The 19,603-nt window shown below is 35.2% G+C and overlaps 1 protein-coding gene across 4 annotated transcripts in view; it reads right to left on the bottom strand.

The window, feature by feature from the left end:
* NEGR1 (neuronal growth regulator 1) overlaps nt 1–19,603 on the bottom strand; it is an 861,528-nt gene that overhangs the window by 313,597 nt on the left and 528,328 nt on the right. The window lies entirely within an intron of this gene.

Genomic DNA, 19,603 nt, shown 5'->3' with positions numbered 1-19,603 from the left:
ACAAAAAAAATCTGCTGTCCTTGTCTTTGTTCCTCTACTTATACTGTATCTTTTTTTCCCTCTGGCTGCTATTAAGATTTTTCTTTTTTCTGGTTTTTAGCAATTTGTTTATGATATGCTTTGGTATAGTTATTTATTTTCATATCTCTTGGGTTTGGATTTCATCAAACTTTGGTCTCTGGGTGTGGTATCAAAGAAAGATCTTTGTCCTCAGTTTCTAGAATAGAGCTCCTAAAACTTTGAAACTTCTCAAGTGATACAGGTGACAGGAGCATATTTCTAGTGAACTGACTCTTGATGGGACCCTAGATTTCTTCAGGATGGGAGCTAATCATCAGAAAGTCCAAAAATTGTTTAGAAGTCTAGAACTTTTCATTCCACCCCCCCCAAACAATCTCCCCAGGGGACAGGGGCTGGAAATTGAATTAATCACCAATGGCCAATGATTTAATCAATCACAGCAACATAATGAGAATTCCATGAAAACCCCCAAATGATGGGGTTCAGAGAGCTTCCAGGGTAATAGATGCATCCATATGCTAAAAGGATGGTGTACCCCCAACTCCATGGGAACAGAAGCTCCTATGCTCAGGATCCTTCTGGATTGGGCCCAATGTACCTCTTTATCAGGCTGTTCATTTGTATCTTCTATAACAAACCAGTAAACATAAGTATAGTTCCTCTCTAAATTTTGCAAGTGTTCTAGCAAATTGTTGAATCCAAGTGCATTAGAACCCCCACTTATAGCCAGTCATTCAGATGTACTGGTGTCCTCAGATTTGCTATTGGTGTCTGCAATGGAGTGGGAGGCAGGAGTTGGGAGGAGAGGGAGTTTTGTGAGGCTGACCCTTTAGCAGCTGACCCTAAATTCAGGTCAACAGTATCAGAATTGCACTGACTTGTTGAGCGTCCAGTCAGAACTGGAGAAGTGGTGTGGGACAAAACACCATTTCTTTGATATCAGGGGAAAATAAACTTCTAAGTCCTCAGTTTTCACCAAATTTGGAAAAATTTCCCTAAGGTTCTCAATCTCTTAAAAATTATCCCTCTCTCCTCTCCTTTGGGGAAATCTAGTTATATAAAGATTAGGCTGTTGAAAGTTTTCCCACAGTTTATTGGTCCTATCTTCATTTTAAGAATTCTATTTTCCCTGTTTCATTTTGGATAGTTTCTATGGCTATATGTCAAATTTTATACATACTTTCTTATAAACTCTAATCTACTTTTAATTGCACCTAGTGTTTATTTTTTCTTTTTCTGCATGATACATTGTAGCGTTAGTCTTTAGAAGTTCTTTTTTTGTTTTGTTTTTGTTTTTAGGTTCCTTTAAGAAATATGAGTAGATAGATCACTTTCCAGTGTCTTAAGTTTTTACACATAGGGAATACAGATATAAAACTGTTTTAATGTCTTATTTTGGTTCTAACATTTGTGTCAGATGAGTTTTGATTAACTGATTTATCTCCTCATTTTGGGTTACAGTTTTCTGCTTATTTGCATGCCTAGTGATTTTTTTACTGAGGAACATATGGTGTCAATTTTACTTAATCAATTAGTGGATATTTTTGTATTTCTATAAATATTCTTGAGGCTTGTTCTTGGATACATTTAAGTTACTTGAAAACATTTTGGTTTTTTTCTAGTCTTACTTTAAAGATTTTTTAGGTGGGACCAGCACAGTGTTCAGTCTAGGATGAACTATTCCCACTATTCCAGGCCCTGTTACCCTTAATTCTTTTGGATGATTCTTTCCCCAGCCTGTACTCAAAGTCTGCTGAGCTCGTGTTTCTACTCTCTCTATCATTTTCCTTCCTTCCTTTTCTCTCTCCCTGTCCTCCTTCTTCCCCCCGCTCCACCTCCCTGCTTCCTTTATCAGGTTCCTGCTTTAAGGTGCTTTGTCCTGTTGAATCTCACCATCTTTCCTTACTTGGACTCTACTTCATCTCCTCACCTCTGTGCATAAGTCACACTCTGCTTGGGTTTCACTTTCTTACACCACAGCCCAGTTAACATCTCAAAGCAGTAAGGTGGGACAACTGCAGGGCTTTCCTCTTATTTTTTGTCTCTGAGGAATCACCATTCTTCACTGTCCAATGCTCAGCATCTTCCAAACTGTTGTTTCACTTATTTTGCCATTTTTTGGTACGTCTTGGAGAGAGGCTATCTGGTGTCTATGACTTCTTGACCGAAAATGGAAGTCAGGATGTTTTCAAAAGATCTAGCCCACAGAAGGATCTCAACAAGTAATAATAGCTGAAATTTAATATGCATCAAACTTTTATACTTGGTCTTTTAGATAAAAAAGGATCTATATTAGGTTCTTTATGTACATGGTATTTTCTCTCCATGACCCTCTCTCTACTACTACTCGTTCCAGACATTTCAATTTTATGGAAAGGGAAGCTATGGGTATAGACCTCTCACCTTGATAATTCTTTGAGTATAGCCTTAGGATTTAGATTTCATCCCTACTAATGAAGGTTGAAAAAATGGGTTAAATACATTATCACCAGTTAATTCTGTGACGCTTTTTGTTTTCTACCTTAATCCTTGATTTTGAGCATGGAAATTCACATGTGAAGAGAATATGCTGACTTTCAAGATTAATCATTTTCTATTTTAAGTAACTGTATTTCAAATGAAAACAAATGGACTGCTCAAAACACAACATTTGGTTTCTCAGAATCTCTAGAGAATTTGGTAAAGTCCCAAAAGATAGTGGTAAAGTCCACTATCAAGAAATCTCTGTAGGCAGGGCTTTGTTGCTCTTGCTCTTACCTGGTTTGGGAATACTCCGAGGGATCTACACTTGCCATGCTTTTCTCCCTTTTGGTTTTCCTTTGCTATACTTCTTAATCTGTCTTGAGGTTAGCATAGTTTCTAGAATTTATTTTGAAGTCTGAAGTTTGGGTAGGAGAATATCCCAGTGCCATTGCAGCTCCTCAGTAAAAGAAGAGTTGACTTTATCTGTCAGCATCCATCTACTTCTATATAAGGAGCACGTGCTCTTGTGTCTCTGGTTGAAAAAAATTAATGAATATGCTTTCTTCAGCAAGTGGACTGAGAACTGATCAAAGATAGATGCTTGGTACTAATTCTTGCAAAGAATGTTGAATGGCAAATTGCTGCTGTTGTAAGTTATTGGAGTTAGTGTTTAGAAAACTTTTAGAGTACTTACATGATCCTATTGAAGTACAGGTGTTACTGTCAGGTATTAGCTCGGACCTTTGTTGTTGGTGTTTTTTTGTTTGTTTGTTTGTTTTGTTTTCTGTAAAATACAGACTCTGAGAGTTTCTTTTATACTTTTTGCAAGTAATCATAAAGTATGGATTTTTATCCCCATTCAGTTTTAGAGTAGGAGAAAGAGAAATTATGTTTTTTCTGATTTTCTCTTCTCATCCCACAAACACAAAGATGTTTTGCTCTAAGGGTGCCACTGACAACTGCACTAGTCATTATTCTTTTCTTTCAAAGTGACAGAAATTCAGTTTAAACTAAACAGAAAAGGAAATTTATTGTCTTAGGTAATTGAAGAGTCCAAAGTTAAGGGCAGCAGCAGGAACTCAGATGTTTGTCATCTGTATTCACAAGATCTACATTTCTTGGTAATGTTTTCTCTTAGGTGGTTTTACTCTTTGTGATGATAGTGAAGGTAGCTCCCATACCCCAGGTTTATATTGTACTTAATGCCCTTACTCTCTGAAGGCTACAGGTCTTTTTTTCCTAGTACACAATCAACTTATCCCCCAAAGCTCTGAGAAATCCTGGTGTGGTCACATGTCCATCTCTAGAGCAGTCAGTGTAGTAAAGGGAATTAGGTAATAGGAGTGTTGAAGCTTTCCTTCTATGCTCATTCTGGAGGAGACCCAGGGAAGCCAGCATACTAGAACCACCTAGAACAGTTTCTCCCAACAAATACTGACTTCTACTACCAGAGGACAAAGAAAAATTGCTGGGTATACAAATGGAACAAATATCTACTCTTAATGCCTCAGGCATGCTTCTGTGACACATCTTAATCTGTGTCATCTAAGTTGTGTACAGCCAGAGTCCTCTTAGGCTCAAGGCATATAACACCTTTACTGGTCAGCATAGGACTGAGAGTTACAACATCAGCAAGGTGTTAGGCTTTCTGCCATCTTATTTATTTCTGTTCCTTATTAATTATCCATAGCTCCAACTAGGCACCATTTGTTATCTGAAGCTAGATTTTATTTTCTTTAGCACTGTGGTGAAACTGTCATTTGTTTCTCTATATTTCTATCTACTTCCTTTCAATTTCTTATCTAGATGTTCTTCTATTTCTTGTAACTTATTTTGTTTTGCTGTTAAAATTTTAAGGTTATTTCTCTTCTTAAAAAATATATTTATTGGAGAGAGAGTGTGCGAGCTAAAGAGAGAGTGAGGGGTGGGACAGAGGAAAAGAATCTTCAAGCTGACTTTGTGCTGAGCAGGGAACCTAAACCTAGGCTCAATCCTAGGACCCTGAGATGGTGACCTGAGCCAAAACCAAGAGTCAGACCTTTAACCAACCACCTAAGCATCCATAAGGTCACTACTAAGTGTAAATAAGTTTAATATGCCACATGGAGAGGTAAATAAATAATAACCATTTTGATTAAACATCACTAAAATAAATTCAGGATATACCACAAGATCCATGATAATGGTAACTGGAATGGCTAATACCTTGATAAAGGACTTCGCTAATAATCACACTATGGGCGTTAAGAATTTGCTAGGGTACTAATATATTCTTAGGCAATGAAGAAAAAATTAAAGAGAAGTAGATAACACTCATCTAGCTCTCCAAGACACTACAATCTGATTGAGAAGATATACCAGTATTTAAAAAAGCACTAATATAATAAGAATGAACAGCTATTTTTGGTACGTTGTGGGGTAAGCCTCTCATGTAATAGCAATTCATTGAGTGGAGCATGCAGTGAAGTCTTTGAGAGAAAAGTAAGACTTATACAGTCTGAAAAAAAAATTTTTTGCATTCATGGAGGGCATTTCCAGTTAGTGGCAAGGGAAAAAAGGTTCAGAGCAAGATTGTTCTTAACTCTACGTGCAATGAGGAGGAGGAGTCCTAAGTCTGCTTGAGCAGTATGTTAGGTTTATGCTAAATAACAATGAGAAAAGCTGAGAGCGGCTGGTGCGTATCAGGCCTTATTACTATAAAAAGTTGGGAAGCAACTTCACAGCCAGGATTAGATATTAGAAAGAGGCAACAAAGCTTGACACAGAGTAGCTAAGTGGGGAGTCATGACTCTACCCATTTGCCATGAGGAGAGGTATATAAAAACATTGCAGTCAATTCAGCTTACAGGCTGGTATGAATCTCAAAGAGGATTCAAAAAGTTCCTAGCCCAAGAAGGAAGACCATGACTAGCACTTTCTAGTCGGAAAGGAGGCACTGACTGAAGTGGGTTGCTTCAGTGGGCAAGGCTCCAAAGAGCCAGTGTAAGGTAGAATGTTGGCTCATTTCAATTCAATTCAACAAATACACAACTAGATTCTGGAAGGAGAAAACAAATAACTGGAGACATAGAGGGATAAAACAACAGACTGGGAACCCTGGAAGAATGAGTTAAAAAGATGAGGACACAAGAAACAGGACTGACCTTGCAACTGAGAAAACTACAGGTGAGATTTATGTTTCTTATTTACTGTCCTTTAGGACTAGAATCGAAACATGGATATGGAGACCACTGACTTAACACAGGAGCACAGTTCTATATTCTGATTTTCTCTCTTTTCTTACACGTTCTTAACGGATATTTTATTGATACTCTTGCAAAAAAAAAATTTCACCAGAATTAATATTGCTTTTTTCTTCACTTGATTTGAGAGTAGACTTGACTGGCTGTGTGATTTTAGGCAACTTACTTAACCTCTCTGAACTTCATTTTATTCCTTTGTAAAAATGAAAACAATAATAACTGCTTCTTAGTTTTGAAGATTAAATGATATAAAATATATCCTAGTGAACAGCATAAAGCTATACCAAGTTCATGTTCATTAATGCAAGTTTCCTTCAGTTCTTCACCACTTCCTTTCTTCTCCTTGCCTTCATATCTTTGCTCAAATATCTTTTTCACTGAGGCTACCCTGACCACCATATTTAAATTGCAACATCTTCCTGCTCCAGCATTCCCAGTCCACTTTACTAAGATTTACTTTATGCCCATTTAATTTGATCACCCCATGATTTAATGTAATATACTACATGATTCATTATTTATGATTTATTGTCCATCTTCCTTACTGAAATGGAAACTCAACGAAGAAAGAAGCTTCTGACTGTCTTGTTCACTACTCTATCCCAAGTTCTGGCAAGTGATAAGCTCTTAATAAATACTTATTGAATTAATCAAGGTTGTATTTTACAGAATAATTCTGAGAAATGTATATTACTAACTTTATAGAACTCATTAAGAGATATGGTTGAAGAGTTTTGATAAGAAAATAATTAATTACTTTTTTCTTTGATTGGGAGATGATACTTATGAAAGAGAATCCAAAGCTAACTTTGAAATAAAGTTGGATAAAAATCAAATAGAGTAATTTCAAATCTTTGTTAAATCTGGTAACTGGAATGGGGATCAAGAAGATGAATCTGGTGACAGATAAGAACCCTAATGTCAAGGGTAAAAAAAATAGTGGTTTGTTTTGTTTTGTTTTGTTTTTACTATAAGGAGACACAGACAGCCCAGAGTAATTGATTCGAAAATCAACTCATGTGTATACAGGTTTCTGTACATAAATAAGTATTATTTATAGTGTAAATAAGTATTACTTGGTCCAGTAAGGGGACAGACAATCAGAGCATCAGAGGGAGCAGCTGAAGTGCTTAATTTTCACTCTGATCAAGGAGTGAACTGATAATAGCAGTAGTGAAGAAAGAGGAAATGATTTGGAAAAAGAGATAAAATTCAGAAAGTCTAGAAATGGGTCTACATGTCAAACCTGCAAATCACATTGAGATGACTGTAATGATGACCATGACACAACAAAAAACAAACAAAACACAACAATAACAACAAAAAACCCTCTCCCCCCAAAACCCCACAATTATTTTAGTAAAATTTACAAGTCTTTTTGCTTGACTAAGGTTTGTGAAAGACAGTTTTCAAGTCATATATGATACACATTATCGTATAATTTCCTTGCACATATATAAATCTCAACCAAAAAGTTTATGAGTTCCCAAACTATGAAAACACATTTTTGAAAAGCATTTTAAATTCACTGCCACATTTTCCAAAATACTATCAAATAGATAATTAACACCCATAATTATTTATGAAAAGTCACAAAATGTAATTAAAAAATTCTTTCCAATATTCACAAACATCTGTTTTAATTTAGCATTAGTAGCCAAATTGTTTGGCATTTAACTCTGAGTCTTCTTTATCCATCCCGACTAACAGATATCCATAAGCACATATGCTGCTGGTATACAGAAGCTCTGATCTCCTCTCTCTCTCTCTTTCTCAAAATGTGTGTGTGTCTGAGTGTCTCTGTGTCTCTCTGTGTGTGCTTTTTATAAAGAAATGACCATTGAAAAGAAAGAGAGAGATCAATAACAAGTAAGAAGTGGTTTCATTTAGTCATTATTAGGCTTTTTATTCAATTTTTTTCTAGTAAGCATTGAGGCTCAGATATCAAGAGAAGAAAGTACTGAGATTTTGTTTACATGGATTTGAGATTTAATGAAGGAGATAATTTTTATGAACAAGACGATGTAAGTCAGAAAAGTAAATTCTATATGATGAATTTTATGTAGTATGTATTCTACAGACTTTCTAATTTTTTAAAAAAAGATTTTATTTATTTATTTGACAGAGAGAGACACAACAAGAGAAGGCACGCAAGCAAGGGAAGTTGGAGAGAGAAAAGCAGGCTTCCTGCTGACCAAGGAGCCTGATAGAGGACTCCATCTCAGCACCCTGGGATCATGACCAGAGCCAAAGGCAGACGCTTAACAACCACTCAGGGTCCCCTCTTCTCATTTTTTTAACCAACATTTGACATATTTGTAGAATAAGATGCGTAGGACTCAACTCTGAGCATTGCCTTCAAGGAACTCCCTCTGTTCAGGATGGCAGTGCTATCAAATGGCCAGCACTGCATGATCGCACAATGGTGGGATTCAACTCCCTTGATGAGCACTGAGGGTAAGGAACACTCACTCTGATATCTCAAATCATATTTGCCAAAAAACACGTGAGTTCATTTTTTTTAAAGCAGAGATAATGTACAATGTAGATTTTATATAGATACATATATATATTTTCCTCCCATGTGTGTGTGTAAATATTATATATATAATATTTACACACACACACACACACACACATACACACTTATACATATGTTACTGTTAATGGAAGTATTGCTAATTAGAAGTAATTCTTTTGGTAAAAAAAATAATGCAAATGGGAAAGGATAATTTTGTCAGTAAGGACTGTAGAGACATGAGTTCCCTTTTTCTTCCTGCAAATTTAATTTAAAATTACAACCAGTGAAGCAGGCAAAGCTGGACTTGCCTAAAATGATGGTTACAGTTATATTCCTTTGTAGAAAAGATACAAGATTGACATAATATTTTCATATACAGGATCTTCTGAAGACCAGTGCTTTCCTAGCACATAACCATTACATAAAACTGGTATAAAATTGTTGAAATCTAATTTTAAGATGGTTTAAAGTTTTGAAGTAGTACTTCTATGAAAACTTGATATCTGCCACCATTCATGAATGGCCAAAGGGAAGTAAAAGGGAAGAATCAAGAAACATGATCACTCATTAGGCTTTTATTTACACTTTAATTGTGAAGATATTAATTAATTTAAATTAAAGCCTCCAGTTTTTATGATATTGGTGCCTATCAGCAATGAATGATAAAATATTTATATTTCATCAGTATAAATAAATTGAAGATAACCTTGATTTTATATCAAAGACCTGGGCTCAGTCAAAGTGTTCAATTTTATACTCATCAATTACTACCTTTAATTTATTAGTGACACATTCAACATACATTACGGAGTGTCTTTTTTTTTCTAGCTTCCATGTTATACACTCAAAATATAAAGCATGAAAAAAGTGTTTGCTTAATTAATATGCTTGTTCTTCTGCTATACTGCAGATGTTTTGTCTTTAGCCTAATACTTGGTAATTTTAGAGAGACGTGGGAGGAAAATTTAGTGTGACATTCTTTCACCAAAAAGTAAAAAATTTGGGTATCAGTTGCATAAGATTGCATTTCATAGTTCTTTTTAAAGCTATTTGCATTGGCATTGGTAAAACAGTGTCTCCTGCTAGTTAGCTGCAAAGCTCTCTGAGGACACGGTGCCTTTAGATGAAATCAAGTTTACTTTTCTGACACTTTTTGAAGATTTGTGAATTTTGTAGTATTAAAAATATGAATTTATATGACTAATACATAAACACTCTAGAACGGTGAATTTTCTCTTTATTTCTATTGTACCAGAAAGCACAGGGCAAATCAGAGACTGCAGTATTACATAATAGCTGTTTTGTGGGATTGGTAGGAGACCACAAAACATCCACCATCAATAAAAATCCATTTTATAGGAAGTTCTCCTGGTAGGATTATGGAGAAAAAGTTTTCCTATTTTCAAATAAGCTCAGGAAATATTAGATTAAAGGGAAGAAACATACTTCCATATTCCTGGACTTTTTAAAGCCTTTACTATTCTAATGTGCACTGTGAATCTCTAACACAGGTGTGCTCAGCTTTTCTCCAGTCAATATAGTCAAAGGACAGGTTTTGTTTATTTTGTTCTACAGATCATCTATTGGAATGGCTGTTCCAAAGAAAACACTGTAAGAAAGCTGCACAGCGTGCTGATTAGCTTCAGAGATTAGACAGGAGCTGAAAAGGCAAGTGTATCTACATTTTAATACTCAAACATCTGATACATATGCTGCTCTTTGGAAGAAAAACATTATCTTTGCAGAAAAATGATAAAAATCTGTGAGGGTCTGAGGGTGGGTGGCATTCAGACTGTGTTTGTGGGAACAGTTTGCAGATGTGCATTTTAGCACCCAAGTGGTCCCAGCCCTCCAGGGAACTGGAATTATATATATTAGCCCAATGAAAAGAAGCACTTTCTTAGAAATTTTAGTCCACTTTTGAACTGAAGCTTACCCTGCTCCAAATACTCTCTTATTCACCACCATGCCTCCAGTTTGTTAAAACTGTAAATGTCACTTGCCCAGATTGAGTGGAAGTTAGTAAAGTAGATCTGATGCATTATTTATATTTCAACTTCCTATCACACTTTTTTGGCTGAAGAGCCCAAGGCTCTAAGAACTTTTCAATAAAGCAAAAATAATAGAAGTTAGTTGGATACTGGAGAAGTTAAGACAAGGGGACTGAGAGTGAGAGATGTAGAAAAACTTAGAGTAAATACTGACAAATTATTCAGAGCTCTGTTTACTAAAATAGCAGAATGCCAAGGGATAGTAATATACTAACATACCAAAATAAAATGGCACGGAATTAGATGTGTTCTCTAATTGTATGTATAGTATTGATTCCAAAAGGGCAGGACATGTCAATGATGGTTTCCTACACACAAGAAACTGGAGGTCTCATATGCTCTCTACCCATCCCCCAACCATAGGCAATGTATTATGTATTCCTCCCCACTATGTTGAAACTTCCGAAATTGAAAAGTAATCTTTCACAATTAATATCCAGATAATTACATTACTTTTCATACTTCTCTGAGCTTTTCATTAAAGATCCTAGCTTTTCTCCTAATATTGAGAGGCACTGATTCACTTCCTGCAGTATGGGAAGAATGGGCCTGATGTATTCCGAACATTACCAAGGACCCTGACGATGTGAAAGAGGATAGAATAGAGAAGTACTTGACTTTCCTCTCAGATTAAAAATTGTGTTATTTCACAAAAAGAGAACAGGACTGAGAAATAAGAGCTGAAGAAATAAGAGCTATAGACTGGTTTATTTAAACAGCTGGGGCTCTGAAAGCAGATGCCCTCACTTCAGGTCATATCTTTATCCTTTCCTAGCTGGGCCGCCTTGGGCAAGTCATCTAAGTTGGGCAAGTTATGCTAAACCAAGCTTCAATGTCCTTATCTGTAAAATAGGGATAATCATAGTATCTACCTCATAGAATTGTTGGAAGAATAAATTGGCTTATTTTACATAGAGTGCTTTGAATATTACCTAGCACATAGTAATAGCTTAATAAATAATTATTGCCATTATTTTGATTATTACAAGCAAATTTTCTCCATTAATTATTCCCTTTCTTTCTTCTATATCAAGCTCTCCTCTGCACTGGCTCCTCCCGTTTAGCTTGATTTCCCCAGTGTAAAAATAAGTGTTCCATGAATCATGCTCCCAACTTAATCTACCATTCCATCTTTCTCCTTCCCTTCCTGCCACAACTCATTAAAGCCTGGCCTCCCTCATTCCTCCCAAATGCAATCTGTCTTTAAACCTCTGTCATTTGACTCTGACTGCTAGGGTACCACTGAAGCAGCTTTCACTAAACTCACCTATGACCTCTACTCTTAAATGCAGTGAGCCCATGCATAGTCTTGCCATTTTTGCCTTTGATAAACTTAAATCATTCTCCTTGTCATGGAAACCTGTTCGTCTTTAGTCACTTAACTAGTTCTTGCCTCTGTTTGCTACTTAACTATGGTCATTTCCCTAAACCGCTACCCTCCACATCTTTGAGTACAATCCACATCCTTTCTACATGGGGATCTCTTTTACTCTTTAAGTTATGTCTTGCTAACTTCCAAATTTTCTTCACTAGATGTAAGCTATTTCTTGATTTTCAGCTACCAATTACATTGACATTTTCACATGGATGCCCCATCAGCACCTCCAGCTCAGCATGTGTTTTCCCATTTCCTGAATCTCTGATTCATCCATTATAATGCTGCCAGATTTAGTATTCATCTTTCAAGCCACTCTTCAAATAGAACCTCCTTTATAGAGTCTCCTAAGAGCTCTGAGTAAAATTTTACCAGTACTCTAATCTTTGGGTCTCTTTCTTATTTCTAGTTATTTTTACCCATATATCAATTTTAACCCACCACTAACTAACTGTAAGCTGTTGAGAGCCCAACATATCACTATAATTATCAAAGTACTTCAAAAATGACAGGGTGAACAAAAACCATGATATTTAATGAATAGGCTGTTGAATTGGATGACTGAACATAAAGCAAGACATTACCTCTTGAGCTAGTAAATGAGATGTAGTGATTACATGATCTGTACAAAAACACGAGCATAGTACAATTACAGATGTTGAAGTAGAAGATGCTAATCACCATGATAAGAACTTCTAAAATGAATATTTGTATATACATTTTATATATAATGTATATACATATAATTAAATTTATGAAATGTTAAAGTATATAATTAATTATACACATATGTAATTAAATATGTGCAATAAATAAAATATATTTTGCATGGTATTTCTGATATGCCATCACCTGTGCTATTTTTGTGATGATAGGTACCAGAAGGCAACAACCAAAAATGATTCATCCTAGAATAATATTATGTGCTCAAGGGCATTTGAGAAAAAAAATTATTTTTATATTGTTACATATGAATCAAAGAGCCAGGAAGGACTGAGAAAGTCATCTACTTTATACCTCTGCCTCAGGGTTTAGAGTTTTTACATTCTTTTGAAATGATCAATTAATATTCTGGGAAAGAGAATGCCCATCAAATTCCTGACAATGTGCTTCACAGTGTCCCTAGATTTTTATTGTTTCAATATTTTCATAATTTTCAGTGCAAAATGCTCAAAATTATCAGGGACACTCACCAAAGTCAGATTAGCTAATTAGATAAAAATATCTTTCATTTTTAAATGAAAATACTACCTTTTAACATTTGAAATTATTTTTTAAAAGTTTTTATTGGCCTTTTTCTGTTGGCTCAATCATGTATTATACTATTAGATCCATTTCACTTCTTACATATCTGTTGAAAATATTGTGATAAATTTTATGTTCAAAATAGAGTCTGGGTTTTGACACTTAAAGACCTTGTCAAATCATACAAACACATATATGTATCTTTAAAAACTATTTTTTTGTATGCATACATTCAGAGATTATAAAAATGTAAGCAGTACATTTGGTTTAAAATACCTATTTTGGAGTTCACCATTAAATTATCATCAAAATGTACTTTTTCTCTCTAAGGTTAAGTAGTAGCATTGCTGCTTAAATCATAATGCCTTGCAATAATCAGCAATTCATAAATTACTTTGTAATTGGCAGTTTCTAGAAAAGGTATGTTTCCTCTCTGAGCCTCTTAGAGTTGTTAAAGTGGTAAAGTCATCTGATGACTGCCTCTAGGACATAGTTTGGACAGAATCAAAGAGTCCTTCCTCGGCCAACGTTTCTACAGATTATATGACAACCAGGAATGTCTGCTACAATCAGTCCTTCAGGTTAATGTCTTCGAGTTTCTGGAATAATAGGAAAACTAAGTATTTGCCGAAGAATCAAATGCATTTTTAGACATGCTGAAAGAGAAAAAATGTGGATAACTATCTGCCTCTTTCACAATTAAGAAAAGCAAAATTCTGCAATTCTATTCCAACCAAACTAAAAATGTCAAGTGGTATTTAACAACACGAAGGCACATTTTGGATGGGCTCTGTGAGAGGAGACTGGAAAGAACACTTGAGAATTCAATGCAGTAAAGTTGGGTGCTTCCTAAAATTGTTCTCTAATATCTGGATGAGAAGAAATCAGAAACCATTCATGCATGTTTTAAGGGGAAAAAAAAAGAAAACGTGAAAAAGTCTTTCAGCTATAATAAACTACAAGCAAAAGAAGAGATGTAACCTGAATTTTAAAATAAATCTTTTTGATTTTTCAACTTATGAGAAAGGATATGAAACAGGCTCAACCATATTATATCCCAAAATGTCTATTAAAGTGTGACCTTTTACTCAGTTAGTTTTTCAACAGTTCTAGAATTACAAATTCAGGTTTTGATTTTTCTACATATTTCATATTTAAACACCTTTGGGATGGAGGTAAGAAAATAACCTTTCTTCCTGTACAAGAACACTAATGCCATCTGAAGGCCTAGCCCTTAGTTCTTTATATGCCTCAAAAATGGAGATAAAGGTATAGAAATGTTATTGATACCATCACAAAAAAAAAAAAGAAGAAGAAGAAGAAGAAGTAAGTAATGAAGTGGATAGGAGAACCCTCTCACTGTGTAAATTGGTCATTTATGTTGACATTAGTTTTCAGAATTCTTCGGTATAAACATGACAAAGAAATTCGACAGTCAAATATATTTTATACCTTTTCATTCTTTATCCTTTCAGGAAAAAGAAAGTTAAAAAAAAAAAGCTAGCTAACTTTTTTACAGTCCTGTTTACGATGAAGATAAAAGTTGGATTTGATAGCTTCCTCCACAGGTAACATCCCCTCCTCATTCCTAATCCATTTTGGGCAACTCTCTGACGCTCTGGTGTAGTTCCCACATGTCAGATGTTACAGATGTTACAGTCTACTACAGACGTCAGAGGTTACGGTCTCCTTAGGTGACCATGACTCTGCCCAGAGACAATGCTTGTTACTTCTATCACATGACTGTCCCATCTACCTAAATAGCTGCAGAGGGAGGAGGTCATCCTGGAGTAGACTTTTCATCAGCCTCTTCCCTTTCTGGTTTATTATTATCCCATCTGTTTTCCTTGGAAGTAGACCTCTAAAAACCTGACTTCACTTGTGCTCCATGCAAAACCTTTTATGAACCCTAGGATTTTTAAAAAATTATTGACAATTCATAGAATGGCATGATATGAATTCTTTATTTTCCTTATTTAATTCAAATTATTACCTCTTAAAAAAAAGACAGAAAAAAACCGCAAGTTGTTACCTCTTCATTTATTATTAAGGACAACTTAACAAGAAACACACAGATCAAAAACAAAAAATCAAAAACCCAAACCAAAAACCCTCCTAAATCATTCTTACTCCTTTCAAAAAGCTGGATATTTCCCTCATAGTCTACTTATGTGCAATCACACCTTTGTTCCAGTGAAATCTAAAAGTATTTCAAATAAAAGCTTACTTTTTTTTTGTGACCTTCACAAAATCAGGAAATTGATTCAGTCAATAAAAATTTTACTGAACACATATTAAGTTCTAGGTGACAGGTGTAGAGTAGTGAAATAAAAGGATAAAAATCACTGCCTTTGTGGGTATCTGTAGATTTTCCTCTTCCTGATTCCATATGCCTATAGACTATATCTCTGTAAAGGATGATTCCACTTATATTATTTCATTTTTCAAAAATATTTAATGGCTTTCAATTTTTGCCAAGTGAAAAATAAAATCTAAGATCCCTCCATTTGTCCTAAGTATCCTCATACTGTTCCCCAAACAAACCTTGCATATTAGCACTCCAGAGGCTCCCTTTTCTTCCATGATCTCTACTATAGAGCAATTATGACCAAGTTCAAGTATTTCCTGTTATCAGAATTAAACTTGTCCCATTTTGGTATGGTCTATATCATTTGGGACCTACCTAGAACTTTTTTTTCATTATTTCTCTTAAGAAATTTACATCATTAATTTCTATAATACAGCTGTTCATATCCTTCTCTTCCTAAAGCACTGTAAACTTTTGAAGGCAGTTAATATGTGTTGTTCTATCTTTCAACCATTCTTCACCATTTAGGTCTCTAATAGAGCATGAATTGTAAATAGTTCTCAATAAACTGTAAATGAATTACTACGTATTGCTATGTAATATTTGTATTATTCTTTAGGTTTGTTACTTTATGCCATATATGGATTTTAGAAACAGGGATAATGTAAGTATGATTTAAGAGAGGAATACACAAAAGGAATGGAATTAAATATCTAGTCCACTAAAAATTATGAAGCCTAATTTCCCTTAGGAAAAACCCACAGGAAAAACCTAGGGAAAAGGTTGGGACTAAAGGAAATCAAATGAGCTTATTCATGTCTCAGAGATGCATCCTGGAGCAATAGCGGAGGGGGTTGCCTGGTGTACACAGGAAAATAAAATAAATGCTTTAGTGACTGAGACTTAGATTGAGTGGCAATTTATAATATGTCACTTCATATTAGCCACTGCAAATCTCAGGGAACCACATCTTTGGTTCCCTCTGGAACCAGGAGGCAGGCACATTTTATTATTATCCTTGCATCACCTTCATAATAAAGTGATGTGAATATTTTAATTAATAGTTCTATCATCAAGTTAGGCATTGGACATTTCAGAGTTGTTAAGTGGAAATTGATTTTCAGGCATTATTTGGTAAGGCCACTGCTCCACTTTAGTATGACTTAGTGTCCTCAAAGAGATACCCTCAGAGGTTACCTCAAGTGCCCGATTTCCCTTCAGAAAATGGGAACTAAATTACGCACACAGAGAATCTGAAGTAATGATTTCTTCCATTTACTGTGTCCCAGTTAGGCACTCAACCACTTGATTTCATTTTATATCTCATTTCAGCACATTCGTTACTGCTGTAAGGAGGAGACACCCAGATTCCTGGGTTGGTCTGTTAATTCTCCATGTGAATCCCTTTTGGGCTGGAGATCCAACAACCGCAGTTGCAGAACATGGTATAAAGTTGCATAAAAATGAGGGCTCAGGAAATATCACTCCAATGATATGATGCTCTGTGCATCTATGAGCAGTGCAAAAATCATAGCAATGCCCATGAGCACCACATTTGTGTTCACCATCTTTCGCCACTATGAATCAGTCTGCGTCTAAGTCCTGTGGTAGTTGCTTCATCATGTCACTCTAGCTTTCTATTTCAAAAGTAAATAATCTAAGGTATAGTTCTCACAGGTTCATTTATTTGGGCAAACTCATTCGTCTCTCCATATATCCATCCATCCTCCTTATAAATATTTGTTGAATGCCTACTATATTCATTGCTTCTTAAATTAGGAACTATAGAAGATCAAATACGTAATGCAGAATTACCTTTCTCCAGGAGAGTAAGATGTAGTTGACTATACATACGAAATAACTTTGACAGAGGTTCAAATAGTACATGTAATCCTGGTAATTGCAGTTTCCTAGTTTTGTCAGTGAACGTTTGATTTGGATGGTTTTAAAATACAGGGTCATTGATTTCTTCAGCATGAGAACAACTTCAACTTAAGTTTATATAACCAGATCAGCCTCTTTGTTAACAAAGAATATTAATTTTAACTAATGCTTGATATGTTGAATATGAAAATGTATTTCAGTGTGGTATTATTAAAAATAATCTCAAATGGAACATTATTTATTGACTCTCTTTAAATGACATTGCTCTCTCAGCTGCCCTACTCAGGGGCCCTAATAACCTGCCACATCCTTTTCAATGGGTCAGATCCTTCCCAGGGTCTTTGTGTGGGTGTGTCAGAAGATCCGCCTGCAGTTGAAGAGCTTGGTTGCCTAGCTGAGTGTCTTTCTGCCCTGAAGCTGAGTATCATGCTTGAGTTTCTCATTTAACTAATTGACACTTAGGTCTCATGAATTGAATTGTCCTCCCTTAGATAATTGAAGTAGCAGAGTCTCCTCTTAGATCCTCTTTATTCAAGCATCATCTCTACACTGAAAATTACATATAAAATAATTCTATCTTTTCTGTTGAAAATTGGAGATCTGATCTGTCTAGTAATTATTTAGCCCTCCCCTCTAGTTAATTCTGCTGTCCATTTTCACTGGTATCTTAGATGACTGTAGCATTCATTATCTAAAAGAGTGATGCTGATGTATCTCTCTATCTGAGGAGGCAGAGTTGTCAACTAAGCTTAGGCAGAGGACATTTGGACCTTATTATTACTATTTTAAGCCTCAGACTATGTACAAAGAACATAATCATGTATTTAATAAATATAAAGCTCTAAGTTCTAATTATTCTTAAGCTGTAACTTTTCCTCTGTAAAGGAAGAATAATAATAGAATGTTTATGATAATTGAATGAGATAAGAGAATAAAGTATTTGGCAAATGCAGTATGTAGTAAGTGCTCCATAAATTGTAGCAAAGATGATAATAGTCTATGTAGGTTTAAAATATGTAAGTCAACATTAACTTCACATATCCATATCCATGACATGCAGCTTTAATGAGTACCACACCTGCTCATCTTTCATCTCCATTTTTAAAAACAGGGGTCAGAAAATACTTTCTATAAAAGGCACATAGTATTTATATTTTCATGGGACATACTGTCTCTGTTGCAACCACTGAACTATGCTGCTATAGCATGAAGGCAGCCATAAACAATATGTAAATGATGGGTATGCCTATGTTCCAATGGCATTTTATTTACAAAAAGAGTCAGTGGGCTGGATTTGGTAAGAGAGCTCTATATAGTTCCTTGACTGCAATGGACTGAATATTTGTGCAATCCACACATTCAAATGTTGAAATCCCATTCCCATTGTAATAGCATTTGGAACTGGGGCCTTTGGAAGGTGATTAGGTCATGAGAGTAGAGCTTTCATAAATGGACTTAGTGCCCTTATAAAAGAGACCCCCTATAATATCAAAAACATGATCCATTAAACAAATAATTGCTAAGATGGACTTCATTAAAATTAAAAACTTCTGCTGTTTGAAAGACAAAATGAAGAGAATGAGAAGATAACATGAACTGGGAGAAAATACTTGTAAAAGATCCATCTAATAGAGAACTATTACCCAAAACACACAAAGAACTCTTAAAACTGACAAATGTAAAAAAAAAAAAAAAAAAAAAAATCCAATTAAAAAAGAATGGGCCAAACACCTGAACAGAAAACTTACCAAACAGGGTATACAGATGGCAAATAAGCATAGGAAAAAATGTCCCATCCTTGGTACCTCATCAAGGAAATGTAAATTAAAACAACAATGAAATATCACTACACACCTACTAGAATGGCCAAAATCTGGAACACTGACAACACCAAAGGGTACCCAGGATATGGAACACATTCGTATGTTGCTGGTACAAATTCAAAATGGTACAACCACTTTGCAAGACAGTTTGGCAGCTTCTTACAAAACTAAAAATACTCTTACCATATGATCTAGCAATTGTGCCCCTTGGTAATTACCCAAAGGAGTTGAAAACTTATGTCTATACAAAAACCTGCACATGGATGTTTATAGCAACTTTATGCATAATTGCCAAAACTTGGGGGCAACAAAGATGTTCTTCAGTGGGCGAATGGATAAATAAACCATGGTACATCCAAACAAGGGACTATTATTCAGTTCTAAAAAGAAATGAGCTATTTGAGGCATGAAAAGACATGGAGGAAACTTAAGAACATATTACTAAGTGAAAGAAATTGGTCTGAAAGGGCTATCTACTATATGATTGTAGCTATAGTAATGCTGGAAAAGGCAAAACTAAGGAAACAATATAAAGATCAGTGATTTTGCCAGGAGTAAAAGGAGGGTGGAGGAATGAATTAGCAGAGAGCAGGGAATCTTTAGAGCATGGTAAATACTCTATGTAATATTATAATAATGGCTGTATGTCATTATACATTTGTCTAAACCC

Source organism: Lutra lutra, chromosome 4 (genome assembly GCF_902655055.1).
Source record: "Lutra lutra chromosome 4, mLutLut1.2, whole genome shotgun sequence".
NCBI lineage: Eukaryota > Metazoa > Chordata > Mammalia > Carnivora > Mustelidae > Lutra > Lutra lutra.
This window is presented reverse-complemented; position numbering and strand designations above follow the sequence as displayed.